The sequence below is a fragment of the Zea mays genome, chromosome 8 (genome assembly GCF_902167145.1).
Source record: "Zea mays cultivar B73 chromosome 8, Zm-B73-REFERENCE-NAM-5.0, whole genome shotgun sequence".
Classification (NCBI taxonomy): Eukaryota; Viridiplantae; Streptophyta; class Magnoliopsida; order Poales; family Poaceae; genus Zea; species Zea mays.
The window spans coordinates 120,412,853-120,424,719 of record NC_050103.1 but is presented as its reverse complement, the minus strand read 5'-3'; the positions used below and the strand labels follow the sequence as shown (position 1 = coordinate 120,424,719).

Here is an 11,867-nt window from a genome sequence, read left to right as displayed (position 1 = left end):
GTGTAACAAACACTTGATAATTTTATCTATTCAAGAAATTCTTCAAATAATATATATCAAGGTTCTCCTTATTTGAAAACATAAATATTTTTCCTTTCTACTAAAATTTAATAATCCAAATAGGGTTGTTTGTTTTTGCTAGATTTAGGGTGTTACAGTTCTTCATATGTGTATGATAGAAATGTTACTAGGAGAAATGTTGTTCCTATAAGAAATGTTGCTCATGTTCCTAGAAAAGTTGTGAACAAACCTTCTACCATTTATTATGCTTGCAATGCTCCCTTTGCTATTTGTAGAAAGGGTAAAAAGGTTATTGCTAGGAAGTTAGGGACAAGATGCAAGGGAGATAAAACTTGCATTTGGGTCCCTAAGGATATATGTGCTAACCTTGTAGGACCCAACATGAGTTGGGTACCTAAAACCCAAGTCTAAACTTGCCTTGCAGGTTTATGCATCCGGGGGTTCAAGCTGGATTATCGACAGCGGATGCACAAACCATATGACGGGGGAGAAGAAAATGTTCACCTCCTACGTCAAGAATAAAGATTCCCAAGATTCAATTATATTCGGTGATGGGAATCAAGGCAAGGTAAAAGGGTTAGGTAAAATTGCAATATCTAATGAGCATTCTATTTCAAATGTGTTTTTAGTAGAGTCTCTTGGTTATAATTTACTATCTGTTAGTCAATTATGCAATATGGGGTATAACTGTTTATTCACAAACATAGATGTGTCTGTCTTTAGAAGAAGTGATGGTTCACTAGCTTTTAAGGGTGTATTAGACGGCAAACTTTACTTAGTTGATTTTGCAAAAGAAGAGGCCGGTCTAGATGCATGCTTAATAGCTAAGACTTGCATGGGCTGGCTGTGGCATCGCCGCTTGGCACACGTGGGGATGAAGAACCTTCACAAACTTCTAAAGGGAGAACACGTGATAGGACTAACTAATGTAAAATTCGAAAAAGATAGACCTTGTGCAGCTTGTCAGGCAGGTAAACAAGTGGGAGGAGCACATCACAGCAAGAATGTGATGACCACTTCAAGACCCCTGGAGCTGCTGCATATGGACCTCTTCGGACCCGTCGCCTATCTGAGATAAGTCTGAAACCCAAGGAACCCTCAAGCGCTTCCTCAGGAGAGCTCAAAATGAGTTTGAGCTCAAGGTGAAGAAGATAAGGAGCGACAACGGGTCCGAGTTCAAAAACCTTCAAGTGGAAGAGTTTCTTGAGGAGGAAGGGATCAAGCACGAGTTCTCCGCTCCCTACACACCACAGCAAAATGGTGTGGTAGAGAGGAAGAACAGGACGCTAATCGACATGGCGAGGACGATGCTTGGAGAATTTAAGACCCCCGAGCGGTTTTGGTCGGAAGCCGTGAACACGGCTTGCCACGCCATCAACAGGGTCTACCTTCACCGACTCCTCAAGAAGACGTCGTATGAACTACTAACCGGTAACAAACCCAATGTATCTTACTTTCGTGTATTTGGGAGCAAGTGCTACATTCTAGTGAAGAAAGGTAGAAATTCTAAGTTTGCTCCCAAAGCAGTAGAAGGGTTTTTATTAGGTTATGACTCAAATACAAAGGCGTATAGAGTCTTCAACAAATCATCGGGTTTGGTTGAAGTCTCTAGCGACGTTGTATTTGATGAGACTAATGGCTCTCCAAAAGAGCAAGCTGTTGATCGTGATGATGTAGATGAAGAAGATGTTCCAACGGCCGCTATGCGCACCATGGCGATTGGTGATGTGCGACCACAGGAACACTTGGAGCAAGATCAACCCTCTTCCTCAACCATGGTGCATCCCCAAACCCAAGATGACGAACAGGTACCTCAAGTGGAGGCGTGTGATCAAGGGGGAGCACAAGATGATCATGTGATGGAGGAAGAAGCGCAACCGGCACCTCCAACCCAAGTTCGAGCGATGATTCAAAGGGATCATCCCATCGATCAAATTCTGGGTGACATTAGCAAGGGAGTAACTACTCGATCTCGATTAGTTAATTTTTGTGAGCATTACTCCTTTGTCTCTTCTATTGAGCCTTTCAGGGTAGAGGAGGCCTTGCTAGATCCGGACTGGGTGTTGGCCATGCAGGAGGAGCTCAACAACTTCAAGAGGAATGAAGTTTGGACACTGGTGCCTCGTCCGAAGCAAAATGTTGTGGGAACCAAGTGGGTGTTCCGCAACAAACAGGACGAGCACGGGGTGGTGACGAGAAACAAGGCTCGACTTGTGGCAAAAGGTTATGCCCAAGTCGCAGGTTTGGATTTCGAGGAGACTTTTGCTCCTGTGGCTAGGCTAGAATCAATTCGTATCTTGCTAGCATTTGCCGCTCATCACTCTTTCAGGTTGTACCAAATGGATGTGAAGAGCGCTTTCCTCAACGGGCCAATAAAGGAGGAGGTGTACGTGGAGCAACCCCCTGGCTTCGAGGATGAACGGTACCCCGACCACGTGTGTAAGCTCTCTAAGGCGCTCTATGGACTTAAGCAAGCCCCAAGAGCATGGTATGAATGCCTTAGAGATTTCTTAATTGCTAATGCTTTCAAGGTTGGGAAAGCCGATCCAACTCTTTTTACAAAGACTTGTGATGGTGATTTATTTGTGTGCCAAATTTATGTCGATGACATAATATTTGGTTCTACTAATAAAAAGTCTTGTGAAGAGTTTAGCAGGGTGATGACGCAGAAATTCAAGATGTCGATGATGGGCGAGTTGAACTACTTCCTTGGGTTCCAAGTGAAGCAACTCAAGGACGGCACCTTCATCTCCCAAACGAAGTACACGCAAGACCTGATAAAGCGGTTTGGGATGAAGGACGCCAAGCCTGCAAAGACACCGATGGGAACCGACGGACACACCGACCTCAACAAAGGAGGTAAGTCCGTTGATCAAAAAGCATACCGGTCAATGATAGGGTCATTACTTTACTTATGTGCTAGTAGACCGGATATTATGCTTAGCGTATGCATGAGTGCTAGATTTCAATCCGATCCTAAGGAGTGTCACTTAGTGGCGGTGAAGCGAATCCTTAGATATTTAGTTGCTACGCCTTGCTTCGGGCTCTGGTATCCAAAGGGGTCTACCTTTGACTTGGTTGGATACTCAGACTCCGACTATGCTGGATGTAAGGTCGATAGGAAGAGCACATCGGGGACGTGCCAATTCTTAGGAAGGTCCCTGGTGTCCTGGAACTCTAAGAAACAAAACTCCGTTGCCCTATCCACCGCTGAGGCCGAGTACGTTGCCGCAGGACAGTGTTGCGCGCAACTACTTTGGATGAGGCAAACCCTCCGGGACTTTGGCTACAATCTGAGCAAAGTCCCACTCCTATGTGATAATGAGAGTGCTATCCGCATGGCGGAAAATCCTGTTGAACACAGCCGCACAAAGCACATAGACATCCGGCATCACTTTCTGAGAGACCACCAGCAAAAGGGGGATATCGAAGTGTTTCATGTTAGCACCGAGAACCAGCTAGCCGATATCTTTACCAAGCCTCTAGATGAGAAGACCTTTTGCAGGCTGCGTAGTGAGCTAAATGTCTTAGATTCGCGGAACTTGGAATGAATTGTAGCATACATGTGTTTATGCTTTTGATCATGTTCATTCTGCATTGTGTTGCTTATTGTGGTGCTCAAGTTGTACAAACACTCCCTGGACCTCACAAGTCCGTTGCAAAGTGATGCACATGTTTAGGGGGAGATGTGTTACAACTTGACCCTTTGAGACTAACTATGTAGTTGAGTTTGCTTGATTTAGTCTCGAAGGAGAATTGAAAGGGAAAGGTGGACTTGGACCATGAAAGACTTCCACTGCACTCCGATGAGAGGGTAACTAATTCCAAGTTCATCTCATGAACTCTTATTGCCATTTGATCTTAATTGAAGATTTTTGTGAGGCAATGGGGTTAAAGGGCCAAGATTGATCCCGTTTTGGTGCTTGATGCCAAAGGGGGAGAAAATAAAGGCCAAAGCAAAAAAAATGGATCAGCTACCACTTGAGAAATTTTTGAAAATAGTGAAATAGAGCTTTTTGTTTTGTCAAAACTCTTTTATTGTATCTCTAGTAAATTGTTGGCTTCTTGTGGGGAGAAGTAGTGATTATGGGAAAAAGGGGAGTTTTTGAAATCTTTGATCAATCTCTTTTGGAATGACTCTCTTTATGCTTCAACATGTGTGTTTGACTTAGAGATAGAGATTTGAGTTTGATTTGCAAAAACAAACCAAGTGGTGGCAAAGGATGATCCATATATGCCAAAATTGAATAAAACTCAAATTTGTTTTACTTGAAGTGATTTTGCACTTGTTCTAGTTGCTTTATGTTGTGTTGGCATAAATCACCAAAAAGGGGGAGATTGAAAGGGAAATGTGCCCTTGGGCCATTTCTAAGTATTTTGGTGATTGAGTGTCAACACAAGGGCTTAAATGTGTATTTATGCTTCTGGAGGAACAAAGTGCAAATCAAGATAAAAGGTATGTTTCTAAGTCTTAGTACATTGGTTTTGTGTACTAATATACTTGTCTAAGTGTGGGAAACAGAAAGAAGAAGAAAAGAGAAGCGGTGCAAATAGCTTGGCTGTGTACAGCCAAGACCTAGCTCGGTCTGGAGCACCGGACTGTCCGGTGTGCACCGGACAGTGTCCGGTGCGCCAGACTCACTCGGCGCGAACTGCCCGCTCTCGGGTTTTCTCTGGCGACTTCGGCTATAATTCACCGGACTGTCCGGTGTGCACCGGACTGTCCGGTGAGCCAACGGTCGGCTGGGCCAACGGTCGGCCGCGCAATCCGCGCGAGACACGTGGCCGAGCCAACGGTCGGAAGGGGGGCACCGGACTGTCCGGTGTGCACCGGACTGTCCGGTGCGCCAACGGCTCCCAGATCTGGAACAGTCAGCAATGGTCGGCTGCGCTGTTTATGGAAACAAATCGGGCACCGGACAGTGTCCGGTGTGCACCGGACTGTCCGGTGCACCCGACGACAGAAGGCAAGGATGGCCTTCCAGATTTATTCTCAACGGCTCCTAGCTGCCTTGGGGCTATAAAAGGGACCCCTAGGCGCATGGAGGAGAACACCAAGCATTCCTACAACATTGCTAAGCACCAAGACATCGATTCCGCGCATTTGATTCATTGTGATAGCATCTAGAGCTCTTGTTGAGTTGTGAACTCATTGTGTTGCATTGCGAGCTCTTGTTGCGACTTGTGTGCGTGTTGTTGCTCTGATTTTCGAGTCTTGTGTGCGTTGCTCATTCCCACCTTACTCCGTGCTTCTTTGTGAACTCAATTGTAAGGGCGAGAGACTCCAAGTTGTGGAGATTCCTCGCAAACGGGAAAAGATCAAAGGAAAGAAAAACACCGTGGTATTCAAGTTGATCATTGGATCACTTGAGAGGAGTTGAGTGCAACTCTCGTCCATTGGGACGCCACAACGTGGAGTAGGCAAGTGTTGTACTTGGCCGAACCACGGGATAACCACCGTGTCAACTCTGTGATTGCTTTCTTGTGGTTATCGTGTTTTGACTCTCTCTAGCCACTTGGCAATTACTGTGCTAACGCTTAATCAAAGTTTTGTGGCTTAAGTTTTTGAAGTGTTACAGGATCACCTATTCACCCCCCCTCTAGGTGCTCTCAGGGTTCCTGGAGGACAGCTCGGCGACACTGACACCCCCGACGGGGCCGCGCTGGCGCCACGCTACGTCGGGCTGGTGATCTCGATCGAGCGGATGGCGCGGTCTCTGCTGCTGATCCGCCATTCTTACGCCCTTGCCCCGACACACGCTCACCACCGGCCCTCGCCAACCTCCAACCACGTTCCCCACACTGCTCTCGCCAATCATTAGAGTAGTAGAGATTTATTTTAGAATGCATGCCAATAGTTCATGTTGCAGATAACTGTTTTATTTTCTTCAACAATAGTTCATCTTCAATGATTCTTATTTTCTTCAACAATAGTTCATCTTCAATGATTATGTACATGCTGCTAGATTATTCATGGTTATCATCTCCTGCACATGGCGATATCTGGTGGGATTGAAGAGTTTATTCAGTGCTATGATAGGAGTATATGACTCAGTGAAAATTGTTAACGGTGGATATCCAACCAATGTTCCATATTTCTATTGAAAACAGTTACACTTGTATTTTATTTTTTTGACACTTATGCTTGTATTTTATTTTGTTTAACATGGACACAAACACTTACGCAAGATCTAATTTTTTTCCCCAAGACCATGCCTCTGGGTTGTGAAAAATATTTTCATTTTTGTAAATGTGCCTCAAGTCAATCGTTTGAATTTTATCAAGTCTAAAATACTTATTTGTTGTTTGTTTACCAAATATGTTCCTATCACTTCCCTTGCAATGTTAATTCTTGCAATGTTAATTCTGAAGCCATCTGACGACTACTACTACTCATGTGCATATTCTTTGCTGCTGCTATTGCCCATTGTGTTGCATCTGTTACTGCAGGGACTAGCGGTTCATGTGCACGTTCTGGTTCAAGATGTGGTGGATGACACAAAGGATAGGCTCCTAGGGCCGTGACGTCCCCTTGGAGACGCAGTTCCTCATCGTCAAAGGGTCGTGGCTCACTGGCGAGCATCCCGTCGTGTACACCATCTTCCTCCCCATACTGGAGGGCTCATTCTGTGATATTCTTCAGTGGAACATCGGCGATGAGCTGGAGATCTGCTAGGCCTAAAGTTTCTTCTCTTGAAGTACATGGTATATTTGGGAGAGATGATGTTATCAAGTCACTTAGAGGCCTCTATGAAGTCTCAAAAAATCTGAAGGAAATTAGGTTCAAGGGTGGAGCTCTTTCTCTTGATATGTGTTTTACAAGCCTTCAGTTGTGTAAAGATGCTGCTGAATCTGAAGAAGCGAAAATGGCACTTTCTGCTGCAGCTAAGAAATTTAAGGTTCCTTCTCTGAAAATCTTGGGGAGATTGCTGGACACTGTAATGAAAGAAAGTGGGCTGGTCGCCGTGCAGAAGATGCTGGAGAGAAGCTCTACATGTGGGCTCTGATAAAGAACAAAGAGGTAACTGGTGCATCACCATTTGTAGCTTTCGAGCAAGTTTTTCTGTGATCTTTATTTTGAAATTCTGTTTTTTATTTATCTTTTAAGACTGTAGTATGCAATGCTAGAGTTCTGGGACTTGGTCCTAGGTTCATGTCAGTTTATGTGCCCAAGCTTACGTTATGATTTTTTGCCAACCCTCGTACAGAAGGAACACTTGTTTCATTTTTCTGTCTTCTGATTAGCTTATTAGTGAACAGTTGTCGACACATTTGTCTGTAATTAAAAATTCTAAATTAACTTTTTATAATTAATTTGTGTGATATTGATAATGTTTTCCACGCATATTTTGCATATTATAGTGATGTTTGTCGTTCCGTATCAATGTTTCATACAAATCTTTTACTTCCATCGCAACGCACGGGCATATATCTATAATATATATTGTTATCGTGTTATTGTATGGTTCCGTTGCATATTATAGTGATGATAGTGCAAAGTTTGTTAAAAGGTAAGGGCAGCCATAATGTACAGTGCTGTAGTTGTATGTTTCATTTCTTTCTCTAATAAGTATTATATCATTTGATCAAGATCAAGTCAGTTTATGTTTGGGCAGGTTATAATGTTTTTGCCTTTTTATCTATTGTAGAGACACTTTCTACACGAAGCAAGCTTTCTATTGGTGTTGTGTGTCCATACAATGCTCAAGTTAGAGCAATACAGGAAAAGGTTGGGAAGGCCTGCAGGAGGAATGATTATTTCTCAGTGAAAGTAAAATCTATGGATGGTTTCCAAGGCGCGGAGGAAGATATAATTATCATATCAATAGTCAGGAGTAATGGAGCGGGTACAGTTGGGTTTCTATCAAACTTACAGAGGACTAACGTGGCTCTAACAAGGGCCAAGTAAGTTCTGCACCGAGCATTTAAATTTCACTTCAATTACTTCATAATCTTTTATCTGGTGCATGATAATAAAAACTATTTAATTTTTAACAATTTGTTGTAGGCATTGCTTATGGATTGTGGGGAATGGAACCACTCTGTTCAACAGCAATTCCGTTTGGCAAAAGATTGTCAAGGACACAAGGGATAGAGGTTGTTTTTTAATGCCACTGATGAGAAGGAGTTGCCGAATGCAATTTTCAAGCCTGTTGTTGAGTATCCTCACGCGGACAATTTAGCTGGCGAGGAGACAAGGCAGCGATTGAGTACCAGGATGAGTTGAGATGGGGAAATTGGTTAGTGGATGATTAGTTGAGTACTTCAAACTTGACTGTGCATAAGTATGGGATTTTCATTTTCATTTCTGTTGTGGGCTGTGCAGTCTATTCAATGTCGCTGAGGCAATAGTTACAAGATCCTAGAAGATAACCCGTGGCAGCTCTACTCTACAATAAGGGTGATAAAGATGTCTCGCCCAATGGAAGGTATGCTTGAAAGTTCTAATATTTTTTTGAATGACACATCAGATACATATGGTCTTTTCAATTTATCGACGTTGTTCATAAATATTTAGATTACATGTTTGTTTATATTACTGCTCTGTGATTTAGATATCATATTTAGACATGATCAAGGTAGCAAGATGTTGACCCCATGGGTCCTTTTGGTGGAATAATGATAGAGTGCGACACCAATCAACCTATTGAGAAAGTGCTTGCAGTTGAAGATGCAGGTCTAATGCTTGGATTTTTTAACATAGATGCTGCATAGCTTTAGCCTTATTGATGCTTGAGTTGCTACCACTAAAGATCTTTTGAACTACAGTTTTCACAAGCACACATTATATTTTTCCTTCATAACGACTGATGTAAGAAGGGCAGGCTTGGTGCAGTGGTGAGAGTTGTCTCACTGAGTCACCAGGCCATGGGTTCGAAACAGCCTTATGGGGGGTCTGCCCTTTGTTATTCATAACGACTAATGTAGTTATGTGTGTTGTCTGTCTCTTGAGTATGGTGGTGCGAGGCCATGATTAATTGATGTCTTCATTTGAACATTACTGTCTTTGGTGGATGCACCTGTTGGTTCTGAATTTCTGATCACTGGCCATGTGTAACCTTATCTGGCCTGCATCACAAAGATTTCGATGTATTGTACCATTTATTTGTTGTACACTTGGTACTGAATCATACCAATAATTTACTTTCTTTTTGTTTTAGGGGAAACATTATCGAGAACTAGGTCGCATAGAAGACGAGAAGGCCACCAGGAATATATTTGAAGCCAGGTAATAGTTGTCATTCAAATACTTTTGGTAATTTGGTTCTGACTTCTGAGATCTAATCTTCTGTTTGCAGAAATAAGCATATAACGAACACAGTAACCATCGACTTGCATGGCCAACATGTCCAACATGCTATGAACCTTCTCAAAATTCACATGATGATTTGTATTTGCATTCCATGTGAGTACCACACAAGATTCGGTGTTGTAGTCTCTGCCAGTGCTTTAATTCACGCCACTTAGTTGTCTATGTTTTATCTCATGCTTTATTGTGCCTTTTTTGTGTGTTTTATGCCTTTGTTCCTTAAACAACTGTCTTACTAAGGGTAATTACCAGTTGTGGTTCAGAAGGTACAGGGAAGGGAAAAATAAAGCGCTCGGTAAGAAAGTACCTGTTTGAGTAGTAATTCTGGTTATTCTCAAAATGTGGCTTTCACAGGAGTTGCACTATTATTTGCAATTTGTATGCTGCGATTGTATGTTTCAGTGTAGTTGGATTTTGCTGTGAAGGCCTGAACAATGTTCTTGTTGTTGAACTTTTGAAATGTAAATGGTGGCAGGTTATAGAGCTTGCGGAGAAGGAACATATTGAGTGGCGCGAAGAGAACTCTGGAACTGTAGCCCTTCGACTTGGTGGGCCAAGAGAGTATCGGTTCCTTGAGCATGAAAGCGATTCTGACCAAGTGGGGAACTTTAACATAGATTAACTTTTGATCTAATCTATGTATTCTCGTATTGATGTGTTATAGTTATGGATGCTGCCTAGGTTGCGGTGTAGGTTGTAGTTCTGACACAGAAGCTCGGTATTGTAGTTGGGTAAATTATGGTGTGATGTTGACCCCAGGCTGCTAACTGTGCAATCACAGAAGCTCTGACTGTACAACCGTAGCCCTTCTGTGAACAATGCAACACAGGAACCGTAATCGTGAGTTGAAGAATATCATACTATGGCCGATTGTCACGGGAACCAATTTTGGCCTGTACCAACTGGAACTTACGATTTGTATGAAAATATATTTAACACTTAGTCCACAAATATTACTTATCATGTTCGACTGAATACTTTTGAAATGTACTAATATTATAATGTGTTATAAAGTATCATTAGACTAAACATATACTATAATATGTAAGAGCATCTCCAACAGGAGTCCTAAACGAGATTCTATTTTAAAATATAGAACTTAAACATCAAAAACATGATCAGGGATCCTATTTTATAAAAAATCATCTAACGATTATAGTGTTCATTATTTTGGGTTCTAAATATAGTATAGTACCTTACTAGATGAGTGCACGTGCGTTGCAACGGAGACATATAATATATAAGTTACCGTGATATTATATATCCTCGTTGCAACGCATGGGCACTCACCTATATGTACATAAGTTATTATATGGTTCCGTCGCAACGCACGGGCACCCACCTAGTGTTTGAATAAGGTTAATTTGACAACTTTATTTTTCTAAGAGATTTTTATCTTTCAAAAAAATAATTTATTTTTTTAAGAAAATGAAAATCTCTTTGAAAAAATGGAGTTACTAAACTAGCCCTAAATATAAATATTAAATATAGTTTAATTATAAATCTAATTACGTAGACTAAACGACAAGATAAATTTATTAAGTCTAATTGATACATGATTAGCAATTGTTTATTGTAGTATTACATGAGCGAATTGTGAACTAATTAGGCTTAATTGGTTTGTTTTATCGTTTAGTCCTAACCTTTTAATTAGTTTTGTAATTAAATTATATTTAATACTTGTAACTATCATTCAAACGTCTGTTTTGACAGAGACTAAAATTTAGTAGAGGGAACCAAACGCCCAGGTTCGATTATCTAGGCCACGATTGGATATTTAAGAGAGTGATTGCCTCGGATTGAACTGAAATGTATTGTTTCTAGTAACACGTGTATCGTGGTCTCGTGTAAAGCCCAAAATTGGTATAAAAAAGTATATCATAAAATAATAAAATAAAGAAATAAGAATAGTTATCATAGTGGTTCTAGAATTTTAGAAACCCTGGGAATTTATTAGAACTACTTTTTTCCTTCGTGATCAATTGAGAGTACTAAATTAGTTAAGTGACCAATAAATAGATAAGGAGAGGTTGAATTCTTGCCAATAAGTTTTGAGTGATTCCTTTTATTAAAAATATAATTTAAATTTGACCTCAACTTATATAAATAAATATATATATATAGGAAAGAGTTTGAGAAAGGTAATTATGATAATCATTTAATTCTTTTTCGAATTAAATGGTGAGGAGGAAGATAAATAAAAATACTAATAATAATAATAAAGATGAAGATAGGATTTATGTCCACATTAGAATTTTGTTTGAAATTCAAAGTTGAATCGTGTTTGAATTTGAAATAGGAATTGAAAGTTTGAAAATTAATAAAAAGAAAGGAAACAAAAAAACCTAAGTGGGCCTCGTTCTCATTTCTGGCCCAACAGTCACTCCACCGCGTGACCCAACTGGCCCACCTCCGCCCATCGCGCCCTCTGGTACTTACGCGTGTGGGGTCCGAAGGCCAGCCATTGCACGCTCGTATCTGTCATCACGGTGGCTCTGATGCGTGGGACCCCGTGTGTTAATCGTTGAAAGGAAGA

At 41.3% G+C, this 11,867-nt stretch overlaps 2 long non-coding RNA genes across 3 annotated transcripts; both read left to right on the top strand.

Annotated features, from left to right (window-relative positions):
• The first annotated feature begins 7,864 nt into the window (after nt 1-7,864).
• Nucleotides 7,865-8,077, top strand: LOC109941612 (uncharacterized). Its single transcript, XR_002264276.1, has 2 exons — nt 7,865-7,926; nt 8,030-8,077. It is a non-coding gene; the product is annotated as an uncharacterized lncRNA (long non-coding RNA).
• Nucleotides 8,078-9,180: 1,103 nt separating this feature from the next.
• On the top strand, nt 9,181-10,294 carry LOC103635778 (uncharacterized). 2 transcript variants are annotated; one of them, XR_557621.4, is made up of 3 exons: nt 9,181-9,250; nt 9,321-9,427; nt 9,807-9,967. It is a non-coding gene; the product is annotated as an uncharacterized lncRNA (long non-coding RNA). The 2 variants fall into 2 exon arrangements; XR_004852020.1 differs by lacking the exons at nt 9,181-9,250; nt 9,321-9,427 and adding an exon at nt 9,556-9,626 and having other exon boundaries at nt 9,807-10,294.
• The last annotated feature ends 1,573 nt before the right edge of the window (nt 10,295-11,867 follow it).